Consider the following 14,836-nt stretch of genomic DNA (forward strand, 5'->3'; position numbering starts at 1 on the left):
GATGGAGAGCACAATCTTTATCCTACAAACGTGTATCCTTGCATAATATAATAAAGATTTATATTTTTATAATTATAAATACAATTATTTCCAAAGTACCTACAAATATGAATTAAAGACATGAAGTACATCTGGGAAATAAATGAAATAAGATCTCCTTTGCAAAAGGTGAGTGAGATAGGAGGCAGAAAAGGTTAAATGATTTGCCAAAAGGAGTTGAGCTGCTGCCAGGAGAATGGAACTTGAAATTGGTAACCCTGATTCTCATCTTAGTCTCATATAACTATGCTAAATAGATAGCATGAAACATCTTTTTCTCTTACATAATGAAGCCTTTGTATCAGTATTTTTTAATGAAGTATAACTTTCTCCATTTCTCACACTTTGCTCAGTATGAACTTGCAGTAAGTCACTTTTCTAACCACAGTTTCTGCAATATAACAAAGGATATATATTCATATAAGTAACAAAAATGTTGTTAAACCGTCCAATTAAAGTCAACCATATTTGGAAACACACTTTTTTTTCCAGTCTGAAAAACAAACCAACCCCCAAACAGATATTTTGTGGGTGGCATTCAGTATTTTTCCCAAATGATATATATGAAAGGAAAAAGTGGAAGGTAATAATGAATTTCTGCATCCCAACACAAAACAAGCTAACTCAACTCTTTTTTGTGTTTTGACAAACATCTAGTACAAAAACGTTCTATGGGAACTTCTTCTCAAGCATTAAAAAAATGTGTAAAAGTGCCACCATCACAGCAAATTTATTTGTGCACATACAGAGTAAATCATAAAAAAGACTAAAATAAAATGATAACACAGACATTAAAAAAACAGTTAGAATAGAATCTCTCTAATGCCCAAGTGAACAAACTAGCAGACAAAGCCATAAGCTTTATTTACTCTTATGGTACAGCCCCCCGGCTCCTCCTAATCAAAACAAGGCCAGTCTGTAATGAACTTTCATTTTTGCAAACAAACCATTTACAACTCCACTGCTCAGCCAAAGGCATAACAAACACAACCCGTGACACGTCCGCTGAGGCTCAGTCTGCCCCCTCCCTCCCGGTGACCCCACGAACAAAGCCCCCTGTGACAGCACACCGACCTCGCCTGAAGAGCTGCAATGCCCCAGCAATGTGTCACTACCCACCTGCCCGGGCATCTTCCTTGAAGAGAGGCTGCTGGTGAGCAAGAGCGCTCTCCCTCGGATGCAGCCACGGATCATACCGCCATCTCATCATCAGCATCCCCTCCAGCAGCTGGAATTCCTGTAGTTATTCTTGTTTGAAAATTACTTTTTGTTTATTTGTGTGAAAAGTCTGCGTTATCTTTGCTTCCACATTACATCTCTCCTTTGTCAGACTGCTTAAATACTGACTGTGAAGGTATTTTTAAATTGACTTTTTGTGGAAGTTATTAAGAAATTTAGTTTTTTCTTTTTCCCAAAGAAAAGTAAAGAGACAAAGAGTTCACAAACTCAGAGGGAGCTTATTTGTGCTGTCACAAAGACGCCTTGATCCCATTCTGGACGGATTACCTGCAGAGCATTTGGTTTCCGCGTCTACTTACTGCATCACATCTTTACTACAGGTGCCAAATACAATGGCATTGATGTTCTTTACTACAATCTGGATCAGAGCTCTACAGTCAGCACAGCTCATTCAGGGTCTCAGGCACAAAGGCAAATCTGACATATGCAGTGCCAGCAGCACGACGTTGTTTCCCTCTGGTGCATATGAAAAAGGCTTTACTCTACTCCCTGCGTGCCACCGCACGTTCGCTCTCCTCGCGCTCCTGCTGCTTTGCTGCAAGTGTGCGTGAGCCAGGAGGACAGCATGGAGCATGTGCCTGGCCACAACCGAGAAATACAGGAATGGGAAAAAGTCATCAAAGGCAGAAGAAGGCAGGAAGTATCTGTATCTGCTGTGTTTGTTTGTGAAACATCGTCTTTTATCTTCATTTGATTCAGTCTAGTAACAAAAGCTCCTAGTGCCTTGCTTGCTACACATACAGAGCAGCAGGGCATTGTGTACGCATGGAAAACTGGCGCAGTGTGATCAATTAATACAGAAGTTACACGCTTTAAATCATCCAGAAGGCAGGCAGGGAGCATGCCGTATCAGGTCAGAGCAAATGTGTGTCCCAAGGTTTTGTCTCTGACAGCGGCTGGTGCCAGAAGCTTTACAGAGAAAAGCTAAAACGATGGAGGGTGACAAAGCAACCTCTGTCCAACACTGGGAGCTGATAGCTGAAGACTAACCAAATCCTTGAACACTGTGCTTAGCACTTTTTCCAAATTACTCATATTTATAATTATATTTATAATTACTGCGTATTGTTGATGGCTATAACCTTTTAGAAATCTTGTTAAATTCTTGGCCTCAGTGGCTTTCCTGTGTTAATGACTTCCACATTTTAATCACATGTAAGAAAGTGTTTCCTTCTTTTATAGAGGTATTAACATAGATGCCTGGCAACGTCTCTTCACAGACCAAAGAAATATTTCAAAGAAAAACTGGTTTCCAGGCAGTATGGAGACAGCTGCAGATAACCTCTAAATGCTGTGCAACAGCACAGGGCCATAATATAGGTATAAATACAAGTCTATGGAATTCACAAGATTTCAGATGTTACAGATACGAATTTTATATGAACACGGCAATCTAAAAATTCTTGGCTTTCTCAGTATTTCAAGTATTAGAAACATGTTAACGTGTCAAGAGTCCTAAAACTGTTTCTGTGAAGAAACTGAGAATGATCCAAGAAGCTTTAATTAAACAGAGAGAAACAAAATGGTCAACACTAAAGAATATGAACCTATTGCTAAATTGATTCAGGGTAACAGCAGAGCTCAGATGACAGCAGTTAGCTTTAAGCACACGTTTTAAGTCAGCAAGCCTATACAAAATACTACATATCATACTGTGTGCAAGCTGATGTTTAAAACTAAATTCAGTATCCTGTTTTCAATAGGGAATGCCTACATATTAATGTGTGGCTATATTATAGTCTCTGTAACATTCTTCTGCTTTTCAAGATTACTGTCTAGTTACCCACTAATTCAAATTTTAGCTGAAAAAGATACTTTACACGAATTATCATTTTTGTGGGAGCCAGGTTATAGTGCAGAAGTAACCTGGATTATGTATGCCTAACAAATGTGACAACCTTCACAACTGAAAATTTTTCTCTTTCTTGTGAACGGTATGGCATTGTGTCTCCAGTTACAACTTTTGAGTCTCAACAAGCCAGCCGAAGTGGCTGCAATGTCACATGAATTTGAGGATCTTTACTTTCTTGTGGATCTCTTGGGATTACCGTGGAGGGCGATGAGAAGCCTGGCAGACACTAAAAAAACCAGCACAGGTCAGGAAGTCATTTCTGGGAGCAGATGTTTGTTCTAATCACATTTACAGATGGATGCCATGTAAGGGAAGCTGGCATTTAACAGGTACTGTACTCAGATCCATTTCACTGTCATTAACGCTACTATTAAAAAAAAAAAAAAACAACTTAGTGAGAGAGAAGGGAAAACGATGACATACCCAGGGCACAACTCCAAATAACCCAGGAGATGCTCTGCGACATCCTTATTACTCATTTCCTCTCATCAGATTTTGCCCCATGCCTAGCTCATTCTGGTATTTGAGGCTTACAGCCTCTTTCCTAGCGAAGACCCCTTAAAAAGCCGCAGCAAGCAGAAGGCAGCCCTTCACACGGCGGCTGTGGCAGGCAGGGCGCAGGAACCCAGGCTCCTGCCCACGGCAGCACAGATTCACAGCCTCCAGAGCACAGGCACCTGCACCCACACCGCTGCAAAAAGGGGCACAGCTACAACCCTGCCCTGTCTGGCCACGCTCCAGTTCACCAAGGGGCTGCATCAGATTTAGGACGCTGATTAACGAGCAAGAGCAATGGGGCTTGGAACAAGAGAGGAGACAAACACTCCTGCCGTCCCTCTGCCTCAGCTCTTGCTGCCCAAATGTCTGTTATTTCTCAACCAGCTTCTGCACAACTACTTTTTTTCTGGAGTGATATAAGGCAAACCAAAAATGACAGAGGGTTACCTACAAAACACTACAAAGTATAGTAAACTATAACAGCTGTGTAGCTGATTCACCAGCAGATCAGACGTCCCTGCACTCAGGGCACTGCAGTCCCTCAGAGAGGCAGGGGCTGATACGGCTTCAGCAATATGATTTTCATTTGCAGACACATGTCTGTCAGAACCCTAACTCTCATACTATAGTAACTTTGTGGCTGATACTAAACATGTGTCTGGAAAGAATGAAAGAGCAGTCAGTTGCCTGGAATCTGGGAAAATTTAAGAATTTTTCTTACTCAAGTGTCAAAAAATATTAACATAACTTTGTACTTTATAAAGTGGAAAGACTCCAAAACCAGGCAGTGTTCCATGTACCTGCAGCGATAAGCGGAAGAATGGTTAGCTATAATAAAGACCTATAAAAAAAATCCCCAAAACTCCCCTGTAAATTTCTTTCCCGTCTGGGAGAATACAGCAATTCCTCATGAAGAATGCCAGCAGCAAACTGTCATGCTGAATTCTCCTCTACAGTATGTGTTTGGTTCTGAATCAATCCCAGAGAAGACAGCAGACAACATCAAAACAGAAGCCTTTAATTGCCCCATAAAATGAAGATGACTTTATCCCCTTAAAGTTGAACTTTTATGAATAAAACAGTACCCCATGAAACCACTAGGCATTACACTGGAGTTATCTGGGATTCATCTTGTATACTATTTTTTTTTTTTTAACTGTACTGGAAATCATGTTGAAAGGCCTACAAGAAAGCACATTTTTGGATTATCCTGGCTTTTGTATCTGGGGAACAGAATTCAGAATATATCTTTAATGTAATGGTCCACTTGGCCTAAACAATCCAAGGAAAGAAAAAAGTTGCTATCCCTTTAGAAAATGTCATTTTAAAGCGTATCAAATGTTTTCCAGTTGCAAGGTATACATAGGCTTGGCTAACATTTCAGAGCGGGTTCAGTTTACCCAGAAAAAAGCACTTTTATCCTGGAATAAGAATGCTCAGAGACAGATGTACAGCCATTCTGCTTAAATTTTAATGATACCTCGTTCCAGCATGACACGTATGCATGTGTGTGGTGGGCACTTGTATATACATTCACCATCCCAGTTTCTCTCTTTTTGACTAGGGAGGGAAGCGAGTCTCCCAATTGTGCCCAATTTGTAAAGCACATGTAAAAGGCATTTAAACGACTTGAAATGACTGCTGACATTTCCTCTAGAAAAAGGTGAAAGATTCTGGGTTTTACTACAGACTTCTGCAGCAGCACATTTATCAGGAATATAAGGAAGCGTGGTCACTGACTGTCACAGCTCGCCCTGTTACCAGGGTTTCTCGTGCGGATGGCCCTTCTATATTCAAATTAGCATACCGTGCTGGTATAATATGCTGATATAATACCACTAAAGCACACCTTTTAGTGAATGTGGCCTGTGTTCAAGAGCTCCCATCCCTTGGCTTATTAGCTCATTCATTCAGACTGGCAACTCAGGAATGGAAACAAAGCTCCAGCTCAGAGGAAGCACAGTTAGGGGACTTGATGATCCTTATGCAATGGGGGCATTTTGCATTACTGACCAATCTAAGCTATTAGGAAGCCGCATTTGCTTGTGTGGACTTGTGGTCCTGACTTTTTCATGCCTTGCCACGTAGGAAAGTGAAATAAGTGCTTCAAAATGAGCTACCCAGGGCTTTTAATCACAGCTTCTCCTTCTATTCCTGGGTGACTTCAATTCAGCTGGTAAAATGCAGAGCTGCTTGCACAGTGCTTGCGCTTCTGTTCAACCTCAGTGGCAGAACAAACCTTCACCAGCTCTTAGGAATGCCAGCTTCTGGGCTGCAATGCCACCTTGGTTCTTCCTCCTGAAAAGATGGCCAGAGCACTAGCATTAGGATAATTTTTATTTCCTTTTTGATTTGAGCGCCTGGGAGAGAGAAGACTAGGCACCACACTTTGGAGGTGCTCATGTGATTTGATGCGTCCAAGACTTTTTTCTTTTATACTGGCTTTGACCACTTCAATAAGCTTCAGTATCGCTCTGAGTATCTTTCTCTCTCTTACATATAATCCTTTACAGATTACATGTCCTGTTCACCAGCAGGGGAATATCTGAAGTAATACATCTATTTGTATAGCTGTGCCAGACATTCTTCCTATGCTCTTCCTGTGCTGTGTTTGTAATTGTATCTGTCTTTCAAAAATTCAATTGAGGGGCACTTAATGAAAATAAATTAAATTAGTCCTCTGACAACACAGAGCAGCACCACATAGATGACATATTACAAGTTCAGGATGGAGCAATGAGAAAGAAGCAGCAAAGTACTGGTAAGCCTCTTCTGTATCCTTCAAAGTACTGAGGAAGGATGCTTTAAAGTTGCTTGTTAGAAAGAATGGGATGTGACACGCAATGTGAAACAGCTGTTGCTTTCTAAATGAGGCAAGAGGGAAGCTAAAAAAAGAGAAAGCAGAAAGGTAAAATGGATGCAAGTGTTAAATCCTGATGTCTTTTCCTTATTCCTAATGAAAGGAACATCTCGGCATTTTTTTGAGGAACAAGGGTGTAAAATATGTCGTAATTCTACAAATGAGGGTTAAAAAAGACTAGGTTCTTTGGATGAAGACAGCCAAGACAGGGTTCAAATAAATAAATAGATCAGCAACATTTCATCTGATAAACAATTCTCTTACTGTCCAAAGTGTTTTGTTTTCCAGCAAAGCTGCAAAAATCTTCAAACACATTACATTGTACATTGATGCAACTTTTGTGTTTGAATCTATTCCAGCACATCCAATCTATTGGAGTGGGGGAAAAAGAGAAGAAAGGAGGAGGAAGGTTGAAAGATAGCCTAATGATCAGGAAGGCAGCCACTATGAAGCATGACTAGCTTATTTGCCAATCAAAAGGAATGTGCGGATATGCACAGGAATTTTATCCCCATGAATGCTTACTAGTTGCTTCTTTTTGTAGTCAAAGTGTTGTCCCACCACATACTCTTGACAATGTAACCTACTTGTGAATGTTTCTGAAGTCTGATTTAAATGATTTAACTTATCCTGAAAATACAAATCCAGAACTGGAAGCATCCTTAATTGTATCCTACCACTAAGGGTGTGTAGGTGTGCAGGTAGGTAGGTATGCCCATACCTGTGGGTAGGTATTCCCGCCATTCTGAGTGCCTATGAAGGAAATGTTTGCTTGTCAGAAGTAAACTATTTAAAAATAATTGTACTGCATTTTTTACTTAAAATTTCCTGCAAAGTTTTTCCCTCTTGCACACATAAGCTCTCAGTTTATGATTTGAACTTATATGAGACTTTTACTTTTTTCTTTCTTTATGGTATCAGCTATCCCAAAGCAAAATGATGAGTGACAGGCTGAGTTGACACGGTCGACTATGTTGAAAGGCTCCCACCATTTCTGGCTTGCTGTACCTGTGGTTCACAGCACATTAGTCACAGTGTGTGCTGCAGAGTCCATGCATGCTCCACCTTGAGGTTCCAGCACTATAAATTGAATTTGGGGATGCAGCCAAACAGCTTAAAACTTTCCCTCTAATACACAATGCAGCGCTTTGTCTTGCTAGAACAGAAAGTTTGGGTAAGCTTGCCCAGGCACTCTGCAGAGAGTTAGCACCGAGAACAGAGCGCGTGGGCTGAGTTTGCCCCGGCTTGCTTTCCCGAGACTTCCAGCACGGCTGTTTCAGCAGCCACTTTTCCCTTTGTGGCAGGGCCTTCCCGAGCATCCAACTGCGGTAATTTAACCTGCCTGTACAGCAAGGCCGTGTCGAACACAGCCTTTCAAGGAAGCTGGGCCGCCCCTCTGGCACTCATACTGGCAAGAGATGGAAATTATTTTACAGAATCAAATGGAAAAAAAATAAAATCACAACGCTTCCACACTGCTCTTCATACGCTCTATACAAACAAGAGGAAATTAATACAGAATATAAACGTGCCAAACCAATTAGAGTTGATCACGCTTTTCAGACAAGCACCGTTTAGCATTACCTGCCACCTGAACCGTCAGCCACGACGGGGATGTTTCTGCTTAGCTAGAGAAGACGACTGTGCCCAGCACAGCACCGACTCACACCCAACCCCAAGGGACGGAACGGTCTGGAAGCAGCACTGTGCTTTGAGCTAACACTCTTAAAATGCTTCACAGCAAGAGGAGCTACAAATATTGGGGGTGGGAAGTGAAGGGGGGAGTGACAACCTCATAAGTGGATATTTCAAGAAAATGAGAATCAAATGATGTGTTTAAACATAGTCCATTACAGTTATGTTGTAAGCAAGCAATTAACCTTCTTTCAAGTATTATAGGATCTAAGGACTCATTAAATCAATTAATAATATGATACTTTATGCTAGTTCATCAGGTGCTATTAGTAGCACACTGTGTTCTACCACAGTAACTCTTCCCACTTCACTGTAAAGCAGTATTGAGGATCAACATTTTCACTGTTTGGGTTAAAAACAGGATTAAATGAAGTTGTAACTTAACGTTACTAAAATTGACTAAAAGTTACTGAAAGTTACAACTACAAAAAAATTATAAAACAATTATAACCAAAGCAATTGTTACTAAAACTAACACTTACTTGACAGCCATTTTTTTCACCGAACCACTTATAAGCAGGTAAGTTCATCTAAGCCCTAGTTGCACAGTTGCAGTTTGTTGGTTTGCTGTGGGTAACCAGCAATAAATTTATATGATCAAACCCACTGAGATCGTTTGGATCACGATGGAGGAAAAGAGCTAACACAAATTTTACAGCTTTCAATAATCCTGTGCGTTTCACAGGCCAGTCATATGAAACTAATAACTGATGATAAGACTGTTTATTAAGGAAGATCCTTGCCAAAGTGAAGGAAGATCTACTAACTCAGGAAACAATCATCGGGGAAAACCCTCCACTAAAACCATATTACGCCTGAGACAGGAAATAAATGAACTTCATAGCGTGATGTGAAAGCAGAAATAGCCACTCAGAGTAAGCAGAGCGTGTGAGCTGCCTTCTCAGCACCGCAGTGAATATTGCCCAAACCAGAGGGATGACCTGTCCCTGGCTGTGTGGGGGTCCAGGACTGCTGTTCTCCCCTCCTGTGGTCATGGCACAGCTCAAGATAAGCACCCCACAGTATCTTTGGAGGCAAAAGCAAGGCATCTCTTCAGATGAACGTGCCATGGAGCCAAAGGGTATTCATTCAGGCACAGTGCCCTGCTCTTGGCCATCTTATCAACTTTGAAACCACAGGTAGTCCTTCCCGTGCCCACTGTGCATGTGGTGTACCATCACGGATCTCCGTGCTGCACTGCGCAGTGTGTGATGGGCTCGCTCCTCCTACTCGTGCTCCATAGCTTAGAAAAGTGCTACCTTCAATGCTTTTCAAAAGCATCAAAAAGCTCATTGATGAAAAGAGTTAAGTAAGCATAAACACAGAGCTTTGGGTAAGTTGGCATTTTAGCGGGAAGATTTTGGCCATCTCCCTTCAAAACATTAATGTCTCTCACACTGAGTTATCATGATGCTAATTTGATATAATTTTTCTTCAATTCTGCGTTTCAAAATCAAGTTAGATCATAGTGGTGGCTATAATTCTCTTTTCCACCTCATATGCTTGCAGCCCCACTCCATGGGCTGGAAAGCCAAGTAAGAAACACTTGCTTCATTTCCAGATTGGGAGGTCACTAGTTAAACAAATTCCTGAAACCATCGCCTTAAAAACAGATTTTCAACAGCCTTAAAAGCTTTGGGTCAGTGAGTAGACTACAGTTGCTAATCCAAAATCTGAGTTGGCTTCTGAAGCAACCAAAATACATCCATCTCTATGCAGACCTCCAGGACCACACTCCTCCCCCTGTTCTCCCCATAAAGGCACATATGCCTGCCCACTTTCATGTCTAATACCTTGGCCCCTTCCCAGAGCAGCATGATATTCCCCTTCCTCTCTTTAAAGACATGACCCAGAATCCAGCTGCAACTACACTGATATTTGGCCACAAATATGCGCGGCATATCAGTTCCTGGAACTTCCATTTTGACATACAAAGCAGTGTGTTATTATTGAATAAATTAAAGATTACGTGACAGCAAAAACAACCCACTTCCTTACAAAACATTGCAAGCTTCAAATCAATGCTGCAAAATATTTTGTAAAGGAGAATGATTGTAGGGGTCATAAGGAAAGAAAATGGACGATAGGACCATTTCCTTTGTCAAACTGTCCATAGTTTTAAGAACTAAGAAATAAAAAAGTCCATTTCAGGGAAAAAAATGAAGTTCAATAATAGAAGATTTTCAAAGCTTTGTGACATTCAGATACCCAGCTGCCCTTAAAAATAATAAGACTTTTTTAGTCCCTATTTCCTACCTAGCTTTGTAAACCCTCACTCTTTGCAGCTCATTACTACAATCAGTTCACCTATATGTTACCAAATCAAACTTTAGCAATTCCTGCTTTTACTTCATTAGACATTGAGGTTCCATGGAAAATATTTTAGCTGTGAAGAAGCCAGAGGAAATCTTCCTAACTCTGAATCTCAGCGATATCCCCAAACAAGATGCCAAAAACTTGCTTCTTGATTGCACTATGCAATTCCTTTGGTTGGCAGCTCTGCCTCCTTCACTGTCATTTCAGCCCAGCCCAAAGAAAAATCCATACTTTTCCTCAATCAATTGTCCCGTGGCCCTCACTATAGGTTCAGCGGCAGCAGTATGTGCACAGCTGTAAAACATCTGGCATACAGGTGTATGAAACTGCATTTGCTTGCTGTCTGGCTAGTCACCACACATTTTTTGGAAGGATAACAAACAATTATTGTGCAGAAAGACAGATAGTACTCTTGTGCTCGCTGTTGTAAGTTACATTTATCTTCAATGTTGTAATCTCCAGAGTAAGGTAGAAGAGTAAATGTTATACTAATTTATTAAGAAAGAAAACTTTATGGAAGACAAGCATGGTCCTTCACTTTGGTATCAATAATCTAGCTCAGATCCTGGTTTATTGCCGAGGATGAAGTGGGTGGGGCTGCAAGGTGCACTTTAAATAAATCCTCCTACATGGTCTGAAATGGAACAGGAGCAAATACTTTCATTCACCAGCTTGAACCTACAAGTGAATGCCAGCAACATTACAAACATGAATCTTAAATATAGCACCAAAGACAGACTAAACACAAAACTCTACAAAAAAAGCAAGGCTTGTATGAAAGCAAAGTTGACATATAAAAGGCAGCTTACACAGAGCACAGAGGAAACATGTTGCTTTCAGCATAACACATTCAATATTAGGAAAAAAATAGGTAAAAATTTAAATCAATGTCGTATTTGCCAAAGGCTTTGATTAGGCACAATTGCTAATTCCAAAGTTGTACTTAAAATAGTACAAGACAGACCTAAATGGCAAAAATGAGAATGTAACTCATGCCCAAAGCCTACCACAAGCATGGCAGGCATACACGTGTGAGCTTTAACACAACAGCTCCAACAGTAGCCATTAAAATTTCAGCATGGACTAATAAGCCACATACACGTTCAGAATCCCTCAAGAGCTTGCACTGCAACTGCTAGCTGCATCTGCGTCACCGCCACCACCCGGCTATGCGTTTGCTTACTGACAGCACAATCATCTTCAATTTCTGCATATGTATCTGTAACGGATGTCAGGTGGGTTGTGTTGTAGGTGAATGGAAGCGGCATTTGCTGGATGCCTGTTCATCCCTAGTAATTCATGAAAGAAACCTGATGAGACACCGGTGGCACTATGACTCTTGCTACCCGAACCAAGTTCTCAAACTGCAGTTTATGAAGCAGATTTTCTGATTTACAACCTATTAAATATATGTGACTTGGTGCATATGACAAGCCAACATGACAATTCAGCTGGCAAACTCAACATGCTTACCATTGCAAAACTCTGGATTTTCCTCTGCTTTTCTCATCTTTCCATTAAGAAAGAGCACACACTACAGCAACACAGCTCCAGGACAAACAACTACTGTGCTATCCAATCAAATTACCCAAGTGATGCTGAAATCGGGAAACACTGGCTGGTCTTCTCAGTCACTGACATATCCAACAAAATGTTTGCTTTTTCTTTCTACGTTAACTTTCTTCAGAAGGCTTTCTCTCCGAAAGAAAAGGCTCATCACTTTACAGCTCTCAAAAGCCTCCTGTTACTGAACTGAAACTGAACAAGCATGAATGCTAAATGGATAATCATGAAGACAGCAAACATGAGACAGGGATTTTAGAAGGAAGGGCAAGTTTTTGCTATAAAGCAAAGCTTTCCAAATGTTTCCAGCACTTAAATGGATTGGCAGCATGAGGTGATAGGTGCTTTGGCAGCGAGAAAACTGACAAAATAAAAAGAAATATGGGCAGGTTATTAAAACAGCAAGCACCTGCCGTTTCCTGAAATTCTAATCAAGCTTCCAAACAGAATTCCTATTTGGAATTGAAAAGGAATGTCTCACCTTTTGTCAGAAGCTTTAAAGCTAATTTAATTAGTCCTGAAAACAAACGGGTGCAATATTTTCTTTAACTGATGCTATGCACACACACACGTCTCAGTTTACCTGTGTTTCTACAGACTTTATACTTTGTTGTTAAGGCAGCTGGAGACATTTAGCACATGTCTCTCATTTTGAGCAACGCAACTATATCCATAACTCTTCACGCAGGCTCTGTTCTCCACTGAGTCGTCAGTACAGGACCAAGCCCTCTAAGCACGTTACTGGCAGCTTTTTGATTCAAAAGTAAATGCTGGGAAGATTTACCAAGAGAAGTGAAACTACTTTACCTGCCCCAAATACTCTGCAGCTAGGGTGGGAAAGGTGCCACTCCAAACACTTCCAAAACAGATGAAAAATAACAAAAGCCTTTCTTTTTCCTCAGGGGATATGAACAATATTCAGAGACATTACCTCCATTGCTGAATCAGCAGCTACTTCTGCCTTGTGCTCATCCATAAAGAACAACATCCAAAAGGTGAAGCGAAAATCTGATAAAGAGCTAGTTTTCACTAAATAATTGGCAAGGAGTCAGAAGTGATATTCCGACTCAAATAGTAAGCATTATTATGCCCTAACGCACCATCTCTGCTGCAGCGGTGTTTCATAAACTATTTCAAAGACAGGCTTTGCAGCTGCTTGGCCTGGAGGATGTATCATGGGATCAGTACTCAAAACGAAAGCAAAACAAATACCTCAGATGCTATTAAAAATTTCTGTTGGGAAATACAGAGATTTTGCTTTAAATTTTGTTAAAAGATTGGCAGATCCCTCCAAGGAGTTGCAGAAAAGTAGCTAAACTTCAAATTACAAACAATTTAAGGTGGGTTGTTGTTTGGGTTTTTTTTAACTGTTACGGGGTTGCTTGATTCTAGTTATCAGAATTTTTTATTATTTTATTAAAAATAAGTCAAACAAACCTTACACCATTCCTAGCACTTCAAAATGTAAGACCATGTGAGCAGCAGGAAGTGGGGAGAGTTGACCCATGTGTATTAACATAAGCAGGTTGGAAACCAGTATAAAGAACAGATATTCAGTGCAAAAATTAAGACAACTCTGCATTCCATGCTTTGGTCTCTTTCCTACCCCGTACTTAACTCTCCACTCCGCCCAGGGGCTCCAGGCCCGTGCAGCCTGAAGGGGATGGGCTGCCCCTAGGCAGAGGTGCAGGTATTCACACTGCAGCCTGCAGCACCGCCCCGGAGGGAGCATTTCTCATCTGTGGCCAAGCAGCTGATCCTGTAGGACTGCAGGAGCTTTGTGTTAACTCTGTGTAAGCTAACTAGAGGCCGGCAAACCTTTCTCTGATGCGATAAGATTATATTTGTATGCATATTCAGGTCACTAGCTTTCTAATATCTTCACATTTACGGCATCTGCCAGTTAACATGCGGGACACTAAATGGCAGGGATGCGCTAATCTGGCACTATGCTTAAGGAAATGTTTTTGAATAAATGCAACAAGCTTCAACGTCTTAAAGGATTTCAAGACTCAGGTTGTATTACCATTCAAGCCATGCCCCAAGCAGCATATACTACTGCTAGCAGTACCAGCCTGATTTCCAGGAAACTCAGGTAATTTCCCAATCCTGTTGCTTGTGATGGACAATTTCCTTCTCATCTGAGTCCAGGGATTGTAACTCACTTGCACCTCCTCCCTGACAATTCAGAAAGTTAGCAATGAAAAGCTCTGTGTAAAGCATGTTACTGCAAATATATTATATGACATCCTATCAAATGGGAAGAATGGCACTGCAAATTGATTTTGAATAGTACATTTGGGAGTTGCTAAAGACGTCCGTAGCGCAGTAAACATCTACTGCCTGTCATCTTGTTTGTCTGCGCACTGACAGCAGATTTTATATCAATTAATGAACAGCTTCCACAATACACTTTTCACACACTTTATCTAAGGGTATGTGAAGTAACTTGTGATATAAGTTAAAAAAACTATTCAAAATTTGCAAACCTCCCCAACCCAGTCTCCTTACTGTAAGGTTATTTACAACATACCTTATTTATATTTCACGAATCCCTCAAGGCATAAATAGGCACAGTAAGAAATCAACAAGCACTTTTACAATTAGGTAATTGAGTCTGCAAACTGCAGTAAATATCCACAGTTTCTGGCTATCAGCTAAAGGCATTATTCAGAGGAGAATCTTAATCCAAAGGGAATGCATCAGACAGACTGAAAAAATACTTAAGTGTGTATGTTCTATTCAAATGAATACAAAAATTTATTTCAGGAGAG

At 40.8% G+C, this 14,836-nt stretch overlaps 1 protein-coding gene across 4 annotated transcripts in view; it reads right to left on the minus strand.

The window, feature by feature from the left end:
- The window catches only part of MTHFD1L (methylenetetrahydrofolate dehydrogenase (NADP+ dependent) 1 like), a 157,642-nt gene that overhangs the window by 17,486 nt on the left and 125,320 nt on the right, over nt 1–14,836 (minus strand). Inside the window, exon 27 of one of the 4 annotated variants that reach the window (XR_008576495.1) lies at nt 5,749–5,926. The exons of the other annotated variants lie outside the window; for them this stretch is intronic. The gene's annotated coding sequence lies outside the window, so the exon portion shown is untranslated. The remainder of the gene's footprint in view (nt 1–5,748; nt 5,927–14,836) is intronic. 4 annotated transcript variants of the gene reach the window in all.

Source organism: Grus americana, chromosome 3, assembly GCF_028858705.1.
Source record: "Grus americana isolate bGruAme1 chromosome 3, bGruAme1.mat, whole genome shotgun sequence".
Classification (NCBI taxonomy): domain Eukaryota; kingdom Metazoa; phylum Chordata; class Aves; order Gruiformes; family Gruidae; genus Grus; species Grus americana.